The following is a 20,802-nucleotide window of genomic DNA, read 5'->3' on the forward strand; positions in this document are numbered from 1 at the left end:
GCCCGTACAAGATATTGGAGATTCTTAACCCTGTGTCCTTCCATTTGGACCTCCCTGCATCCTTTTCGATTCATAATGTTTTTCATCGGTCATTGTTGCGCAGGTATGAGGTACCGGTTGTGCCTTCCGTTGAGCCTCCTGCTCCGGTGTTGGTTGAGGGTGAGTTGGAGTACGTTGTGGAAAAGATCTTAGACTCTCGTGTTTCCAGACGGAGACTCCAGTATCTGGTCAAATGGAAGGGATACGGTCAGGAGGATAATTCTTGGGTCACTGCCTCTGATGTTCATGCCTCCGATCTTGTCCGTGCCTTTCATAGGGCTCATCCTGATCGCCCTGGTGGTTCTGGTGAGGGTTCGGTGCCCCCTCCTTGAGGGGGGGGTACTGTTGTGAAATTGGATTCTGGGCTCCCCCGGTGGCCACTTGTGGAATTGAACTTGTGTGCATCATCCCCTCTGTTCACCTGCTCCTATCAGGATGTGGGAGTCGCTATATAACCTTGCTCCTCTGTCAGTTTCTTGCCGGTCAACAATGTAATCAGAAGCCTTCTGTGCTTGTTCCTGCTACTAGACAACTCCCAGCTAAGTTGGACTTTTGTCCTTTTGTGTTTTTGCATTTTGTTCCTGTTCACAGCTGCTGTTTCGTTACTGTGTCTGGAAAGCTCTTGTGATCGGAAATTGCCACTCTGGTGTTATGAGTTAATGCTAGAGTCTTAAAGGAATTTCTGGATGGTGTTTTGATAGGGTTTTCTGCTGACCATGAAAGTGTCCTTTCTGTCTTCCTGCTATCTAGAAAGCGGACCTCGATTTTGCTAAACCTATTTTCATACTACGTTTGTCATTTCATCTAAAATCACCGCCAATATATGTGGGGGCCTCTGTCTGCCTTTTGGGAAAATTTCTCTAGAGGTGAGCCAGGACTGTCTTTTCCTCTGCTAGGATTAGGTAGTTCTCCGGCTGGCGCTGGGCATCTAGGGTTAAAAAACGTAGGCATGCTACCCGGCCACTTCTAGTTGTGCGGCAGGTTTAGTTCATGGTCAGTATAGTTTCCATCTTCCAAGAGCTAGTTCTCATATATGCTGGGCTATGTTCTCTCGCCATTGAGAATCATGACACCCATCCTAGCACAGAATGCTCGCCAAAATCTAGACACGAATTGGGTTCCTCTGTCAGAAACGATATTCTCCGGAATACCATGCAAACGGACCACATTTTGAAAAAACAGAGGAACCAACTCGGAAGAAGAAGGCAACTTAGGCAGGGGAACCAAATGGACCATCTTAGAGAAACGGTCACACACCACCCAGATGACAGACATCTTCTGAGAAACAGGAAGATCCGAAATAAAATCCATCGAGATGTGCGTCCAGGGCCTCTTCGGGATAGGCAAGGGCAACAACAATCCACTAGCCCGAGAACAACAAGGCTTGGCCCGAGCACAAACGTCACAAGACTGCACAAAGCCTCGCACATCTCGAGACAGGGAAGGCCACCAGAAGGACCTTGCCACCAAATCCCTGGTACCAAAGATTCCAGGATGACCTGTCAACGCAGAAGAATGAACCTCAGAAATGACTTTACTGGTCCAATCATCAGGAACAAACAGTCTACCAGGTGGGCAACGATCAGGTCTATCCGCCTGAAACTCCTGCAAGGCCCGCCGCAGGTCTGGAGAAACGGCAGACAATATCACTCCATCCTTAAGGATACCTGTAGGTTCAGAGTTACCAGGGGAGTCAGGCTCAAAACTCCTAGAAAGGGCATCCGCCTTAACATTCTTAGAACCCGGCAGGTAGGACACCACAAAATTAAACCGAGAGAAAAACAACGACCAGCGCGCCTGTCTAGGATTCAGGTGTCTGGCGGACTCAAGATAAATTAGATTTTTGTGGTCAGTCAATACCACCACCTGATGTCTAGCCCCCTCAAGCCAATGACGCCACTCCTCAAAAGCCCACTTCATGGCCAAAAGCTCCCGATTCCCAACATCATAATTCCGCTCGGCGGGCGAAAATTTGCGCGAGAAAAAGGCACAAGGTCTCATCACGGAACAATCGGAACTTCTCTGCGACAAAACTGCCCCAGCTCCGATTTCAGAAGCGTCGACCTCAACCTGAAAAGGAAGAGCAACATCAGGCTGACGCAACACAGGGGCGGAAGAAAAGCGGCGCTTAAGCTCCCGAAAGGCCTCCACAGCAGCAGGGGACCAATCAGCAACATCAGCACCCTTCTTAGTCAAATCAGTCAATGGTTTAACAACATCAGAAAAACCAGCAATAAATCGACGATAAAAGTTAGCAAAGCCCAAAAATTTCTGAAGACTCTTAAGAGAAGAGGGTTGCGTCCAATCACAAATAGCCTGAACCTTGACAGGATCCATCTCGATGGAAGAGGGGGAAAAAATATATCCCAAAAAGGAAATCTTTTGAACCCCAAAAACGCACTTAGAACCCTTCACACACAAGGAATTAGACCGCAAAACCTGAAAAACCCTCCTGACCTGCTGGACATGAGAGTCCCAGTCATCCGAAAAAATCAAAATATCATCCAGATACACAATCATAAATTTATCCAAATAATCACGGAAAATGTCATGCATAAAGGACTGAAAGACTGAAGGGGCATTTGAAAGACCAAAAGGCATCACCAAATACTCAAAGTGGCCCTCGGGCGTATTAAATGCGGTCTTCCACTCATCCCCCTGCTTAATTCGCACCAAATTATACGCCCCACGGAGATCAATCTTAGAGAACCACTTGGCCCCCTTTATGCGAGCAAACAAATCAGTCAGCAGTGGCAACGGATATTGATATTTAACCGTGATTTTATTCAAAAGCCGATAATCAATACACGGCCTCAAAGAGCCATCTTTCTTAGCCACAAAGAAAAAACCGGCTCCTAAGGGAGATGACGAAGGACGAATATGTCCCTTTTCCAAGGACTCCTTTATATATTCTCGCATAGCAGCATGTTCAGGCACAGACAGATTAAATAAACGACCCTTAGGGTATTTACTACCCGGAATCAAATCTATGGCACAATCGCACTCCCGGTGCGGAGGTAATGAACCAAGCTTAGGTTCTTCAAAAACGTCACGATATTCAGTCAAGAATTCAGGAATCTCAGAGGGAATAGATGATGAAATGGAAACCACAGGTACGTCCCCATGCGTCCCCTTACATCCCCAGCTTAACACAGACATAGCTTTCCAGTCAAGGACTGGGTTATGAGATTGCAGCCATGGCAATCCAAGCACCAACACATCATGTAGGTTATACAGCACAAGAAAGCGAATAATCTCCTGATGATCCGGATTAATCCGCATAGTTACTTGTGTCCAGTATTGTGGTTTATTACTAGCCAATGGGGTGGAGTCAATCCCCTTCAGGGGTATAGGAGTTTCAAGAGGCTCCAAATCATACCCACAGCGTTTGGCAAAGGACCAATCCATAAGACTCAAAGCGGCGCCAGAGTCGACATAGGCATCCGCGGTAATAGATGATAAAGAACAAATCAGGGTCACAGATAGAATAAACTTAGACTGTAAAGTGCCAATTGAAACAGACTTATCAAGCTTCTTAGTACGCTTAGAGCATGCTGATATAACATGAGTTGAATCACCGCAATAGAAGCACAACCCATTTTTTCGTCTTAAATTCTGCCGTTCACTTCTGGACAGAATTCTATCACATTGCATATTCTCTGGCGTCATCTCAGTAGACACCGCCAAATGGTGCACAGGTTTGCGCTCCCGCAGACGCCTATCGATCTGGATAGCCATTGTCATGGACTCATTCAGACCCGCAGGCACAGGGAACCCCACCATAACATCCTTAATAGCATCAGAGAGACCCTCTCTGAAATTCGCCGCCAGGGTGCACTCATTCCACTGAGTAAGCACAGCCCATTTACGGAATTTCTGGCAGTATATTTCAGCTTCGTCTTGCCCCTGAGATAGGGACATCAAGGCCTTTTCCGCCTGAAGCTCTAACTGAGGTTCCTCATAAAGCAACCCCAAGGCCAGAAAAAACGCATCCACATTGAGCAACGCAGGATCCCCTGGAGCCAATGCAAAAGCCCAATCCTGAGGGTCGCCCCGGAGCAAGGAAATCACAATCCTGACCTGCTGAGCAGGATCTCCAGCAGAGCGAGATTTCAGGGACAAAAACAACTTGCAATTATTTTTGAAATTTTGAAAGCAAGATCTATTCCCCGAGAAAAATTCAGGCAAAGGAATTCTAGGTTCAGATATAGGAACATGAACAACAAAATCTTGTAAATTTTGAACTTTCGTGGTGAGATTATTCAAACCTGCAGCTAAACTCTGAATATCCATTTTAAACAGGTGAACACAGAGCCATTCCAGGATTAGAAGGAGAGAGAGAGAGAGAGAGAAAGGCTGCAATATAGGCAGACTTGCAAGAAATTCAATTACAAGCACACTCAGAACTGAAGGGAAGGGAAAAAAAAAAAATCTTCAGCAGACTTCTCTTTTCTCTCCTTTCTCTGTCAATTAATTTAACCCTTTTTTGGCCGGTCAAACTGTTATGGTTCTCAATGGCAAGAGAACATAGCCCAGCAAACATAAGTACTAGCTCTTGGAAGGATGGAAACTAAACTGACCATGAACTAAACCTGCCGCACAACTAACAGTAGCCGGGTAGCGTTGCCTACGTTTTTTATCCCTAGACGCCCAGCGCCGGCCGGAGGACTAACTAATCCTGGCAGAGGAAAATATAGTCCTGGCTCACCTCTAGAGAAATTTCCCCGATAGGCAGACAGAGGCCCCCACATATATTGGCGGTGATTTTAGATGAAATGACAAACGTAGTATGAAAATAGGTTTAGCAAAATTGAGGTCCGCTTACTAGATAGCAGGAAGACAAAAAGGGCACTTTCATGGTCAGCTGAAAACCCTATCAAAATACCATCCTGAAATTACTTTAAGACTCTAGTATTAACTCATAACATCAGAGTGGCAATTTCAGATCACAAGAGCTTTCCAGACACAGAAACGAAACTACAGCTGTGAACTGGAACAAAATGCAAAAACAAACGAGGACTAAAGTCCAACTTAGCTGGGAGTTGTCTAGCAGCAGGAACATGCACAGAAAGGCTTCTGATTACAATGTTGACCGGCATGGAAGTGACAGAGGAGCAAGGTTAAATAGCGACTCCCACATCCTGATGGAAACAGGTGAACAGAGGGGATGATGCACACCAGTTCAATTCCACCAGTGGCCACCGGGGGAGCCCAAAATCCAATTTCACAACAGAGTACACTCGCTCATCACTAATAGGAAACCTTTCCTATAACAAAAGGTTCGAAAATGTGGGCTTGTTTAGCTTAAAATAAAGACGCCTCAGAGGAGATCTTATTTCTATGTATAGATACATGTGTGATCAATACAAAGGACTGACATGAGTTATTTCTTCCCTACGAAGGAGCAGGGCACATTCATTCCGTCTGGAGGAAAGGCAATGCCAGCAGTTACATAGGAAAGGGTTCTTTACAGTTAGAGCAGTCAGAATGTGCAATGCCTGTCCACAAGAGGTAGTAATGGCCAACACTATATCAGTATTTAAGAAGAGCTGGATGTTTATCTCACAACAAATAGCGTTGTGGCTTATAAATAATCTAGTGATAGAGAACGTATATCTGGCGGAGAAAGGTTGAATTTAATGGAACTGTGTCTTTCAACCTATATAATGATGAATGTCAAATTCCTGCCAGGTCCAAGAGGCATCTTTATTAGGCTCTATGGGTATGTGATATTGTCAGTCACCCAAGTAAATAGCAGGAACGAATGAAAACATAGCTTGTGTGACTATTTAACAACCCCTTTGGGTTCCATGTTTGGGAATTATTTTTGCCAATTCACTTCTTTCGCGTTCTTACTTTTAGTCTGGTGCCTTACCATATATAATGCAATACATTTCCCAAGTTTTCAGACCGTGGAGAGGCATTTATTAGGTGATTTATTTTTTAAGTGACCCTAATGTCCTATACATAAGATCGCATCCCCCTATAAATAATCCATGGGGAGAAGTGTACTTTTTGAAAGTTTTTGTGTATAACCTGCAATAAAAAGCAGTTCCTAAGAATGTGGTGAGGAGGTCCCTCAACCATCAGTATCAGTCAAAGCATTCAGCGCAGTCATCCGCACATGTCACACTGGAAGCATTTTATAGACATGTCGTATATGATATGAACCAGGGACTTGAGCAATAGATTCGTGTTTTGGAGATAGTTGCCAAAAACACTTCACAAGAATTGGAGACACGAAGAGAACCAGATCGCATCTTAATGCATTCGCTTCCCTAAAAATGTTGAACTTTGTTCGCCCAAAAACAGAATTCATAGTGAACATTAGGCTACCCCTTATCTGTAATAATGATAACAAATTGCAATGTTTCAGTGATGTCATTTATTGGAGCGTAAACCTGGATTTTTATCATTGCACAGCTATTGTGATCCACTGAAATCTAGTTTGCTCCAAAATGATATTAAAGAGGTTGTTCGAAACTAAAATATATTTCAATCTTAAATGTCTGTCTAGTTAATGTCACAATCTAATCTATTTTTTAATACACTTTACTTTTGAATTGTTCCCTCACGACGCTATCTAACTGCTTTATTTATTTTTATTACATCCTGCATGATGATGCTTTGTTTGAGAATCCAAGTGTAATCAGGGGGCAGAGGCTACAGTCACCAATACAGCCTCTGCCTCCAAACTGAAATGAAGCATTATTAGTGATATCCATTTTAGGGATTTGGATAGTCCCTGCTCTACTGAGCAAGCGTCAGTTGTCAATTCCAGGGGATGCTCAATAGGATCTTGTCACTGTGCAATATTCTCAGTGCAGAGTGACAGTGCTCTCGTTCTCCAGCTATGATGAGAAGTGACGATCTGGGAAGGAAGCGCACTGTCAGTGCACATTGTAAGGAAAGGACAGCAGAGACCAGCGCTCTGGTCCTCATATGCACTGGGATTCCCAAACGAAGCATCATCACATAGTAAGTTAGAATATAGATTAGAACATTAAATAGACATTTAGAATTAAAATAAATTTTAGTTTGGGACCAGCCCTTTAAAACAAATGTCTAATCTGAAAGTGATCTGCTGTTTAAATCAGGTTTCGGTGTTAATTTAAATTAAAAAAATACATTTTTTATTTTTTATACAACTGTCTATATTTAAAAATATATAAATCTTGCAATATTCACATTGAGCTATTTTTCACTCATACTTTCAGCAATTTTATGATTATCACAGGCAGGATTACAATGATGAGCACTTTTCTATACACAACTGGTAAGAAATGATCCACCAATCACATTAGGAGATGTTACAGCGGAACCTACCCCCCCTCTCTTCACAATGACCTTTGCACACGCTTACTAGATGCTTCAATACTGCGCATGTATATGTGAACTCGACTTTTGTCTACCTTCAACCTCAAAGACTATGAAACCTACAAAACGTTGAAAAAAATACTCTTTAATGATATTTTCTGTTTCAAAATCAAACTTGTAGCCTAGTGTGCCATAACATGGTATTTTGGGTCATTTGCCCATAAATTGTTTTAATTCAATATGGCACCACCTAACACGTCTTCACTTGATCCATCAAGTGCACGTGTAAGTATTCTTATCATAATCCCTGAAAAATGTGAAATGGAATAAAAATGTACTATTCTGTTGACATATGATTTCGTTTTTTGTTATATAGGTTAGTTTGGTGACAGCTTGGTTTCCAGAATTTGTTTCGCCCCATTAGATACATTAGTGCCAAGAGCACTGCTATTGGCAGATACGTATAACCATAGCCCCAGAGATCTCCCGAAATCCCAAGTTTTATTTTCGGGTGTTTTGTTATGGATTTTCTACAAAATCAATAAGGCATTTGTTTAAGACAACTCCATATTGTGTAAGCTTGCTTCTAAAGGGATGTTCTCATATTGACAGCCTCTAGCAATAGACCATGTATTAAATTTATGCATGATCCATTTCGTAGTCTATTCCTACACTTTGCAGAAAATGAGCAGCTGAATGCAACCTCTCCACACAATTACTAAAAATTTATTGTGGGTCTCGGGAGTAATGAAATGATCAACCGTGAAATTATAACTACTTCAAGAATAATATGTTCGAAATTAATATTCCCTGTCTTCTCCTCCTCACGCCCCAGTCACACGACTATTGGGATTACGTCTGATAAAGAAACCATGCATTGTTGAATTTTAGATACTTTCTATAATCCTTCCAGACTGGAATCCCAAGTCCTCCTAAATGGAAATGTGGTGTTCTCATTTAGTGTATGGCTGAGGGTTGTACTCCTGACAGGGTATGATGTATCTTACGGTGGCCAAGTCGTTCCTTCTCAAATTACAGACACACAGGAAACTCCACAATACATGTTTGCACAGTAACTGCCTCTAGGCAGAAGATGATGATGGTGGTAGTAGTTGGTGCATTTGAGCCCCAATCATGAAGCAGCCGTAAGAATTTAAAACAGAAGTCTTTTTACTGAAGCTAATGGGGCAAATTATTATTTACAGACAGCAGGAAACTGAGGTACAGGATTACACTCACGGTTTATGATGATTGCTGTGTACCTGCAGACAGGCAGATCGTAGTAACCTCTGGTTTTATTAAGTCTGAATATTTCTTCTTCAGCACTGTGCTCTGTTTCTGCCCTGAGGTGATTCTTCCTCCTAGAGGTGCAATGGTAGTCTTCCTCATATGAAGACTATTGACTCCCCTTATAGTGTCAGTCCCCTTTTTAAGCAAACAGGCAGGGAGAAGGTAGGTAATTCCTTCACCTACAAAATGGCTTCCTCTTCTCAAGATGTCCGACCACCAACTGCCACTTCAAATTAAATCTATCTCACAGGACTTGGCTCCTGCTCCTTCTATGTGACTGTAGAGCTGCAGTCAATGGCTGACTACCCTGAGGCGTTTTTCCAGAACCTTCTGCATACTAAAACAGATCTGGGTCACCTGATCAAGCCTGTGAGGAGAAGACCAACCATCTTTGGTGCTGCCTGTCAGCAGGTCTCACAATGTATTTAAAATGCACAGTCCACATAACAATTCACAGCATTTATATGAAAACACACTATATATCCGGTATCCCATAGAAATGGCCACTTTGTGGGATACCACAGAAACGCTGTTTATTTCTGCTTTGGTCAACATGAGAAAGCGACGCCGTGCTCACAAGGTATAATTATAAACATTTTAGCATCAATTATCTGCACGTAAAGGGAAAACACAGTTGGGTTTCCCCAGCGGCAGGCCGTTTCGTCTTTTGTGTAGCTGCTGAAAGAGACATGAATTCCTGAATGTCACTGCTGTGCTACAAGATCCTTATTGAAGCGAGAATGGCAGATAAAATATTCAGCTTGGTTATTTTAGTTGGGATTTCACATTAAACTTTTGCTGAGATTAAAGGAATGTACATATCCCTGGCCTGCCTATAAATATGCACGATAATGAGATTTTCTTAACTGAAGACTTTAAGGTTAAAATAATGGTAATTTTCCAAATTTTGCAAATTGATTTTGACTGTCATTATATCAAGTATTTCTTATGAGGAGAACACTTTAATTTGGCAAATCTTGGGCCTTCCATATCCCCAAAAAATAATTTTACACCAGCTATGGGTCAGATATATATCAATTTATTATGTAAAAATTAGTAAATCAGTTTGGCCCCCTGGAGTCCATTCTCTTCTTGCTAATCCCTGTCCTCATACAACATCACTTGTAAAAAGTGAAGGAAGAGGTGCAAGGCAGTAAAAAAATAAAAAAGTGACGCACAGCTCTTGATAAATTCCATATAGTCCCTCAATTTCTTTTGATGTGATCCTTAGGAGCAGGGTCAGACTGGGGTGTCTGGGGCCCCGCAGGAGGAGCTGACTCTAGGGGCCCACCCTACAGCTATAATCCAATACCTGTTGGCCGTTATCCCCAGTATAGTGGAGCATCGACTGTAAAACACAGCAGGCTTCTGCACATGGACTGTGTGCCACCATAAGTGGGCTGTACAATTACCGTAGTTTGCATTAAACGGGTTCTTTGATAAAAAACAAGGTATCAATGATCCACAGGTTAGGTAAATCATAATTTATTGATCGGTATGATCCGACCATTGGAAACTGCAAGCGATGGGAAGAACAGGGAACTTTTATCCATGACAGGACATTTTTATCCCCATTTTAAAATGGAGTTGCAGGTCAAATGCCTGATCGCAGCTTCATACATCCTCTTTGGGGCTTCCAGAAAAAGCCAAGTGCAGACATTTAGGGAATGAATGGATCAGTTGTCGAGTCGTATATTCACATATTAATGGTAAAAAAAGTTGCACATTCTGCCGATCGGTGCATGTCCCAGCAGTCGGACCCAACCAATCAATAAGTTATAACTTATCTCTATGCCACATTCATTTGTAAGCTAAAACCAGGAGTGGAACAATCAGAGGAAAAGTATTATAGAGACACCAGTCACTGATTAGCTACCTTTATAGCGCTATCATATTCTGAAGCGCTTTACAGAAATTCTCATCGCTGTCACCATTGGGGCTCACAGTCTAGATTCCCTTTCAGTATGTCTTTGGAATGTGGGAGGAAACCCATTCAAACACGGGGAGAACATACAAACTCCTTACAGATGTTGTCCTTGGTGATGTTTGAACCCAAGACCCCAGTGCTGAAAAGCAACAATGTTAACTACTGAGATACAGTGGTATGTAATAGCTTGGGCACCCCTGGTCAAAATTGTTATTGTGAACAGTTAAGCAAGTTGAAGATTAAATGATTTCTAAATGGCCTAAAGTTAAAGATGACACATTTCCTTTGTATTTTAGGCAAAAAATATACATATTTAATATCTTACATTTTAAAGGTACAGATTTGCAATGATGTTCAGATCATGGGACTCTGAGGGCCATTGTAAAACATTCAGCTTGCGTCTTTTGAGATAGCGAACTGAAAACTTAAAATGGCCCTCACAGTCCCTTACTCTGAATATCATTGAGAATCTGTGGTTAGACCTCAAAACAGCAGTACATGCAAGACAGCCCCGGAATGTCACAGAACTTGAAGAATCTTCCAAGGAAGAATGAATGAAAATCTCTCAAACAAGAATTGAAAAACTCTTGGCTTGCTACAAAAAGCATTTACTAGCTGTGATACTTGCAAAAGAGGGTCCTACTAGGTACTAACAATGTAGGATGCCCAAACTTTTGCATCAGCCCATTTTCCTTTTTGCAATTTTTAAAATGTAAAAGATTTTAAAATATTTTTTTTTTGCCTAAAACACAAAGGATATGTGTAACTTTAGGCTGTTTAGAGATCATTTAATTTACAACTTGCTTAACTGTTCACAGTAACAGTAATTTTGACTAGGAGTGCCCAAACTTTTACATGCCACTGCAAGTAGGTAGGTGGGTAGGTAGGTAGATAGATAGATAGAAATAAAAAAGTAGATGCAGCACCAGCAATAGGAAAATTAATAGGGTGCACGCCTATATAGGCACAACCAGTCCTTGAGAAAGTTCTTTCGCTTGAGAAAGGTCCTCAGCTGGACCAAAACCTTGCCACTATGGGCTATTAAATATTTTTCTATTGGACTGGTGCCTTAATTTTTTCGATAAATGGAGAGACAGAGGGTTTGGGATTTTGAGTATGCTGTATTATATTTACTTCTTTTTTTTCTCATTTGCTAAAGGGAATGCGATGTTATATAAAATGCTACATAGCCGACAGGGAAGTTCTATTTTTCTATTTCCTCTGGCGTATATTTTCTATCACATTTTTTCTGCCTGAAGCAACAACAATTTTTTTTCTTTGTATCAGTTGTTCAACACGTCATAAAGGCAAGCCAAGGGTGTATTTAGTTCAGTATAAGCAGTGTGGAGCTTTTCTGAGTGCTCGCCTCCTCTTTTCTAAAGGCTATGTCAGTGGCATTATGTACAGGTCACTGAGCACCGAGCCAGGGAACATCTCTGGTATCGGTGAGTGCTGGTGTGCAGCGTGCTGGCTATTTTACACAGCACTGTAATCTATTTTTCTTCTAGAATCCAAATACCAGAGGGCGACTACTTTATATTAAACTAAAGCCTTTAATTTATATAGATAGTTCTTCGATAAGAGATTTGTACAGAACATACGGTGCCACCCAGCTCCTGGTAATGTGCAAGTCGCACACTGTAGAATATGTACCATGACCTGAGGGGCATTTTCTTAGATGAAAAAAAATGATTATAAAGTCAGGCCACGTTCATGCGGTATGTTATATCTTGTAGACTGGCTGTAGGAGAGGTCCATGGCTTAGATATGGATGACTGCAGGAGAGGTCATCAATACAGGTCATGAAGGTTCAAAACACCGGACACCAGTCACTAATTAGCTTTCTATATAGCACTATCATATTCCACAGCGCTTTACAGAAATTCTCATCGCTGTCCACATTGGGGCTCACAGTCTAGATTCCCTTTCAGTATGTGTGTGAAGAACCCCATTCAAACACGGGGAGAACATGCAAACTCCTTGCAGATGTTGTCCTTGGTGGGATTTGAACCCTGGACCCCAGTGCTGCAAAGCAACAATGTTAACTAGTGAGCCACTGTGACGGCCACACTCCATATACAGCTGATGTTCGCAAGAAGAACCAGTCCACTCATAAAACATGACCAGGAACAATGAAAAAAGTGGTTTCATAGATAGACATAGCCTTTGACAGCATCTCGGAAATGGCCACATCATTACATCCAGATTTCAAGTGATTTCCCGCAATTGAGTTAGTTCTCAGGGATGGCATGGGCTCAGGAATGATATACAGCCAGGCTCCTGCTCCATGTACTGGGACTGGACCTATCTCGAATCCCTGCAGTTTAACCCCTCCATTGTCACTTTCAATAATGACAGTGGCATCTGAGGAGAAAGGGAGATTACTCTCTCTGTCACCCATCGGCAACCACACAAGGTGATCATGGGGCGTTAACGGTCTGCAATAGCAACTGGAGGCCTACTCCATCATGTTATCAGATTTTTCCAGAGTCGTGGTCTAATAAGCTACCTGTCAGTCATAGGCGGTACAGTGTATTATCAGTGCAATCAAAGAATCACATATTCAAGTCCCCTTGTGGGGCTAGTAAGTAAACATTGTAAAAAAAAATTAAAAAACATGTTTTTAAGTGTTAAAGAATATATAAAAAGGTTTATGTATGGATAACAGTGAAAAAAGGGCATGTACGTATTTGGTGTCACTGCATTTGTAACAACCTATACAATAAACATATGTTATTTTTCATCTCATTTGGAGAACGTTGTTAAAAAAATGTAAAATGACGCTATAATTGCTGTTTTTTGTAATCTCAGCTAAAAAAAAATTGTAAAAGGTTGTATGTATCCCAATATAATACCAATAAAAACTACAGATCATTATTCAAAAAACAATCCCTCATACAACTCTTAACAGAAAAATGAAAGAGTTAGGGCTTTAACAAAATCCAAAAATGATTAAAAAAAAAAAAATTCTTGTGGAAAAAAAGTAATAAAACATAAAAAAAGACATGAAAAAACAAAAAAGTTATAAATCGAATTTAGTCATAATCATCCATAATATGTTAATTATTGTGTTAATTATTCTGCACCATAAAACAAAGTTTAAAAATAATTTCAGATTTAATGTTTTTTCCCACTACCCAGAAAAGAAAGAATTAAAAAAGTGATCAAAAAGGTTTATGTAGACTAATATAATACAGCTTGTCCCGCAGAAAAACAATCCCTTGTACAGCTCCGTCTACAGAGGATTAAGGAACTTATGGGTTTCAGAATATGGTGACCAAAAATATGTCTTATAAAGTATAAAGCAATTTCTAGCAAACTTGCAAAAATAGCAAAGCAACGTATATACAGTTGTGCTTAAAAGTTTACATATCCCGGCAGAATTTTTGCTTTCTTGGCCTTTTTTTTCAGAGAATATGAATGATAATAACACCAAAACTTTTTCTACACTCATGGTTATGGGTTGGGTGAAGCCATTTATAGTCAAACTACGACGTGGGCCATTTATATGAATACACCTAAATAAAATGAGAATGGTTGGTGATATCAACTTCCTATTTGTGGCACATTAGTATATGGGAGGGGGAAAACTTTTCAAGATGGGTGGTGACCATGGCGGCCATTTTGTAGTTGTCCATTTTGGATCCAACTTTATTTTTTTCAATGGGAAGAGGGTCATGTGACACATCAAACTTATTGAGGATTTCACAAGAAAAAAAAGGTGTGTTCGGTTTTAATGTAACTTTATTCTTTCATGAGTTATTTACAAGTTTCTGACCACCATTGTGTTGGATTGTCAATGCAACCCTCTTCTCCCACTCTTGACACACTGATAGCAACACCGCAGAAGAAATGCTAGCACAGGCTTCCAGTATCTGTTGTTTCAGATGCTGCACATCTCGTATCTTCACAGCATAGACAATTGCCTTCAGATGACCCAAAAATAAAAGTCTAAGGGGGTTAGATCGGGAGACCTTGGTGGCCATTCAACTGGCCCACGATGACCAATCCACTTTCCAGGAAATGGTTCATGTAGGAATGCTCGGACCTGACACCCAAGATGGTACACCACCACAATATGGGTGTCAGGTCCGAGCATTCCTACATGAACAGTTTCCTGGTAGTTTGACAATAAATGGCTTCACCCAACCACTAACCATGAGTGGAGAAAAAGTTTTTGTGTTATCATTCATATTCTCTGAAAAAAGGCCAAGAAAGCAAAAATTCTGCAGGGGTATGTAAACTTTTGAGCACAACTGTAAATCTGATCCTTTTGATCATATCGACCCATGGTGCTTAGAAAACATAAATAAAATATTGAATTTCTGTTTTTTTTTAAAGTTTAAATGTTTTTAAAGAGTGTACAAAAAAACTAAATAAAAAGTCACATGCCCTGTACCACAAAGCACCAATAAAAACTAAAGCTTGTCATGCAAAAGATAAGGCCTTGTACAGTTCTGCTGACCAACAAATGTGAATCATGCGGCTATGTTTTTTTAATGCACGTATTTAGTGTACAAAAGAAATACAAAATAAATCATAGAAATGTAATATTGCCACAGTGATTCTGACCCACAAAATGAAGTTAACACTTTGCAAAAAGTAAAATTTAACACCCAGGATTGCTTCCCATAAATAGTCCATAACAGTTTGTGGATAAGTTACCGTTATATGTACCCCCAAAATGATGACAACTCATCTTGAGCAAAAAATAAAGCTTCGTTTGACTATGTTTCAAAAAAAAATAAATAAAGTTGTGGCTCCAGGAACTACACAATAAAAAAGTACAAAATTAAAAAGGTCTTACATAAAAGCCAAAACCGTCTGTGACACCAACGGTTGGTATGAGACATGTTCACCAGGCTTGTACGTATGTGGCCGGCTTCTCGGACTAGCTTCAGTCTGATGTACGTTCCACCCAAGCAGTTTGGGACAATACCGGATGTCCAATTAGGACTCGTTCACACGAATGTATTTTTCCATCTAGGAAAAAGAAAATCTTCGAGTGTATAGGTGGGCAAAAAAAAACCGAGCCGCAGTATAGTAGCCATGTTTTACGGATTCATTGCAATTCTGTTACGTCCTGTAAATGACTACTAGCTGCTGTAAAAAAACTAATTGCATATGGAGGACAAGTGAGAAGAAAATCGTCTTGAGTTTTCAGGATAAAACTCTGACCAATTTTTTATATGCTCCTGTGAACCTTGCCTTATACACATCCTGGACAATCAATGGAAAAATAACAAACTGTCTTTACTATATTTGCCAAAAACATGTTTGTTAAAGAAAATAGGAATTGACATGCCAATTAGCTCTCCGTCCTGTAGCCTGTCTGCTGCTCCCCTCTCCTTGCTGCACGCAGATTACATGGCACATCATTTATTCTTGCTCTTAGATGTTCCAGTTCCCAGAAATCATGTTCGGGGCTGTAAGATTATTACAACTTATTTTAAGAGCGGAGAGTCGAGACTCTCAGATTTTGATTCCTGACTTGGGGAGTTGTTAGAATGCTTTCTTATCTACTCCATTGATTATGAAGGCCGGATGTCAAGATTTCACTGGTCTGAATCTTACTGTACTAGGGCAGAGGAAAGGTTATCTCGCCCCCGATTGTTGTGTGTGGCCTCGTTTTCTGCTCTGCTTCTCGTACTGGGAAGAAGAGACGAATATTCAAAGCATTTCAGAAATGTATGTCTTGCAGATTTGGAGAAGAATTTTCCTTCTCAGCAAAACACAGAAGACTCAAAATGTTCATTTTTCATATGATAAAATGTAGAATTCTGCAATAACCTAACTACACTGCACTCTATCTGCGACCTACCATATTTCCCCAGAAAATTGGAAAGGGTCTTATATTAGTTGTTGCGTCAAAGATGGGTTAGGGCTTATTTTCACGGAATGTTATATTTTTTTCATGACCAACAATCCACATTTACTGAATAAAAATCAGCATTTATTCAACTATAATCATGTTATCACAAACACACTGCACATACACATGTATATACACACACGGCACATGCGGTACATGCCAGCCTGTCTCCTCTTCAATCTCTCTAGACTCGTGCAGTTAAAGGACCTTTGGTAACATGTTCACATGACCGTGATGTCACCAAAGGTCCATAAGCAGTCTTAACCTTGTAATAGAAACGCTCTGGGCTCCCAAGGTGGGTGTGATCCATGGGGAATTGGCCATTCCACATCCCCCTAACGTTAGCTCTGACTGTACCAAGGGCTTATTTTTGTAGGGCTTAGATTTCAACCATATTCCAACAATCCTGTAAAATCATGTTAGGGTTAATTTTCAGAGTAGGTCTTATTTGACCAGAGTGTGCATGTTTCGACCAATCAGTGAGGGAGACTCTGTTTAAAAATTCCCCTTTCTATCAGTTGCTGTTGAAGACTCATGGCTGTACTAGCTCAAAAGGGCAGCTTCTCCTCAATACTGAGCAAAGGGTCTGAATACTTATGACCATGTGATATTTCAGTTTTTCTTTTTTAATAAATTTGCAAAAATTTCTACATTTCTGTTTTTTTTCAGTCAAGATGGGGTGCAGAGTGTACATTAATGAGAAAAAAATGAACTTTTTTGAATTTACCAAATGGCTGCAATGAAACAAAGAGTGAAAAATTCAAAAGAGTCTGAAAACTTTCCGTACCCGCTGTAGTGTATAAAACCTTAATGAGCTTCTTTGGTAAAGGGAATCTGTTAGCAAACTTTTAGTATGTAAGTTTAGGGCAGCATAATGTTGGGGCAGAGACCCTGATTCCATTGATGTGTTACTTATTAGGCTGTATGCTGTTGTTTCAGCACAATGAGTGTTATTATCAGCAGGATATTATCACTTGTCGGACTACAGCTCACATGCCAAGTAGTGTGACCACACTCCCTCCTCTGATAAGTAGCTCAGTGTCAATAGTCAATGTACACAGAAAGCTGTGGTGGGGGCGGTGGCAGCTTTTGAGCTCTGATTGTATCACAGCTGCTGCGCCCAGTAAACTAAATGATACATCATTGGAATCAGGGTCTTTCCCTAAATTATGCTGCTCTAACATGGGGTAACATGGGGATACCTGGGGACTGATTCTTTTTAAAGGTGTATTTCTATTTCTGACTTTCATGGCCCCATCTTGTGGCACTAGGAAGGGAGAGGATTTTGAAGTGGGGCACCAAAAATTTCTGAATGAGCACAAGGATAGAGCCTAATAAGATTATATTCAAAATAGAGAACAAATTCTGTGTCCCCATAAAAACATGAGTTAACAGCTCGTGGTGTCCGAACCACAGGCAGCATACAGTAAGTCCACAGCTCATGGTGGCTGAACCACAGGCAGCATAAGTCAACAGCTCATGGTGGCCAAACCACAGGCAGCAGAGACAACAGCTCATGGTGTCTGAACCACGGGCAGCATGAGTCAACAGCTCATGGTGGCCGAACCACAGGCAGTGTAAGTCAACAGCTCATGGTGGCCAAACCACAGGCAGCAGAGACAACAGCTCATGGTGGCCGAACCACAGGCAGCAGAGACAACAGCTCATGGTGTCCGAACCACAGGCAGCATGAGTCAACAGCTCATGGTGGCCGAACCACAGGCAGTGTAAGTCAACAGCTCATGGTGGCCGAACCACAGGCAGCAGAGACAACAGCTCATGGTGTCCGAGCCACAGGCAGTAAAGACAACAGCTCATGGTGTCCGAACGACAGGCAGCATGAGTTAACAGCTCATGGTGGCCGAACCAGAGGCAGCGTAAGTCAACAGCTCATGGTGTCTGAACCACAGGCTGCAAAGACAAAAGCTCATGGTGTCCGAACCACAGGCAGCATGAGTCAACAGCTCATGGTGGCCGAACCACAGGCAGCGTAAGTCAACAGCTCATGGTGGCCAAACCACAGGCAGCAGAGACAACAGCTCATGGTGGCCAAACCACAGGCAGCAGAGACAACAGCTCATGGTGGCCAAACCACAGGCAGCAGAGACAACAGCTCATGGTGTCTGAACCACAGGCAGCAGAGGCAACAGCTCATGGTGTCTGAACCACAGGCAGCAGAGACAACAGCTCATGGTGTCTCCGAACCACAGGCAGCATGAGTCAACAGCTCATGGTGGCCGAACCACAGGCAGCAGAGACAACAGCTCATGGTGGACAAACCACAGGCAGCAGAGACAACAGCTCATGGTGTCTGAACCACAGGCAGCAGAGGCAACAGCTCATGGTGGCCGAACCACAGGCAGCGTAAGTCAACAGCTCATGGTGGCCAAACCACAGGCAGCAGAGACAACAGCTCATGGTGGCCAAACCACAGGCAGCAGAGACAACAGCTCATGGTGTCTGAACCACAGGCAGCAGAGGCAACAGCTCATGGTGTCTGAACCACAGGCAGCATGAGTCAACAGCTCATGGTGTCTCCGAACCACAGGCAGCATGAGTCAACAGCTCATGCTGGCCGAACCATAGGCAGCAGAGACAACAGCTCATGGTGGACAAACCACAGGCAGCAGAGACAACAGCTCATGGTGTCTGAACCACAGGCAGCATGAGTCAACAGCTCATGGTGGCCAAACCACAGGCAGCATGAGTCAACAGCTCATGGTGGCCTAACCACAGGCAGCATAAGTCAACAGCTCATGGTGATCGAACTACAGGCAGTGTGAGTCAATAGCTCATTGTGTCCAAACCAAAGGTGGCGTAAGTCAACAGCTCATGGAGTCTGAACCACAGGCAGCATGAGTCAAGAGCGTTATTGCAGCCATGTAAGTTTTGCGCTGCATCGTTTAAAAGAAAATACACATTAAAATAGCAGCAATGTGCTAAAATAACTAGTCCAAGAGACCAGTCACTGGCGGCTTCTACCCATCCATTCCCCCTTGACTAGCCAGTGTCTCCCTATACATATGCATATAGGGAGAGACCTGTCAATCTAAAGTCCCCGACCTACTCGGCTGCTGTTTTAAGGTCATTATTCTTTGAAACATGTTTCCCTGAGGAAGCCACACTCTTTGGCAATACGCGTGGGGCTCCTCCCTCCACATATCATAATGTGACCGGGCATTTTTTATCCATCCCATCCACCTACAGGTCTTATGCAGTCTCCTTCTCTCCTGGGTCCTCTTTTGTTCTTCTATAGTATGTGTTATATCCTTTATTTATAGAATACCACTTGATCTATCCTGTCTCCCATTCATTATTCTTGGGACTTATTTCTACTTTGGGGTTTATTTGCTTAGAACTACCCTCCTCCCCCCCCCCCCCCCGCCTTTTTTTCTGCTCCATTTTATCTTTGTGCACAGTTTGTTACTAATGTACTGGATTTATTGTTATATTACTTGAACGTTTTTTTATCTCAGGACTGCTTATTGATGTGTAATATTTCTTGCTTACCCCAGGTGCACACAGTGGAGGAGTCTGGTTGGTCATTATCTGGTCCTCCAGGTGTTACTCACACTAGCCCTTATGGCCTTTTTAGTTGTATTTAAATGTGTGTGCTCTGTCTTGCTTGTATAATTGCATTACAATAAATTTGATCTATTTTTGTTCATTACGGTGATCCTAGCCATATTTGTACACACGTCTTTTCTCTTATTAGTCAATGTATTTTTTCTTTGAAACAGCACATTGTGAAGCATAAATGGCAGCAATAATAGATCCGATCTCATGACTCAGCTAACAGGTTCCCTTTAAAATAAATTTCCATTATTTAAAAAACATGCCAGAAATGCTTTATTATAGATCTCCCGATAGTTTTTCTTGTGTTTAATGTATGATTAATATAATTATCCATCAACTATTGTGGCAGAAATACGGAAAGTTCTTGTAATCAGATTTTAATGTTCTGCCACTGAATACTTTCTTTCTTTCTGGCACAATTATAATAATTACTACAAGACCAATAAAGCTATTTAACTGGGAATTTTGATACAAAGGTTTGATAATAGGGGCTGATAATATCTATATTCTACCTCCGATGTGGCTTGTACTGGTCTAATAGACTTTTCAATTGGCTTGAAAGGAATTACAAAACTAGAATCACGATTCGTCTTTTGAAGTCTTTTATATAAAAATTATTATAGTAAATCACTATTTTACAACCATCAATGTGTGATCAGTGGGGCGTCCGACCTGTGGGACCCCCAACGATCAGCACAACGAGGAGTTTGTGACTCATGATTAGGATTACCTGCTCATGCCGCAGAGATACTATTCTTCTCCATAGAGGAGTGCAAATTTT

General features: G+C 41.6%; 1 protein-coding gene and 1 long non-coding RNA gene across 3 annotated transcripts in view; one reads left to right on the plus strand and one right to left on the minus strand.

The window, feature by feature from the left end:
• Nucleotides 1-8,852, minus strand: part of LOC143805749 (uncharacterized) — a 165,971-nt gene extending 157,119 nt beyond the window's left edge. The window contains exon 1 of the long non-coding RNA XR_013221316.1: nt 8,596-8,852. This is a non-coding gene — a long non-coding RNA (uncharacterized LOC143805749). The remainder of the gene's footprint in view (nt 1-8,595) is intronic.
• HCN1 (hyperpolarization activated cyclic nucleotide gated potassium channel 1) overlaps nt 1-20,802 on the plus strand; it is a 508,213-nt gene that overhangs the window by 166,644 nt on the left and 320,767 nt on the right. The window lies entirely within an intron of this gene.

The sequence above is a fragment of the Ranitomeya variabilis genome, chromosome 1, assembly GCF_051348905.1.
Source record: "Ranitomeya variabilis isolate aRanVar5 chromosome 1, aRanVar5.hap1, whole genome shotgun sequence".
NCBI lineage: Eukaryota > Metazoa > Chordata > Amphibia > Anura > Dendrobatidae > Ranitomeya > Ranitomeya variabilis.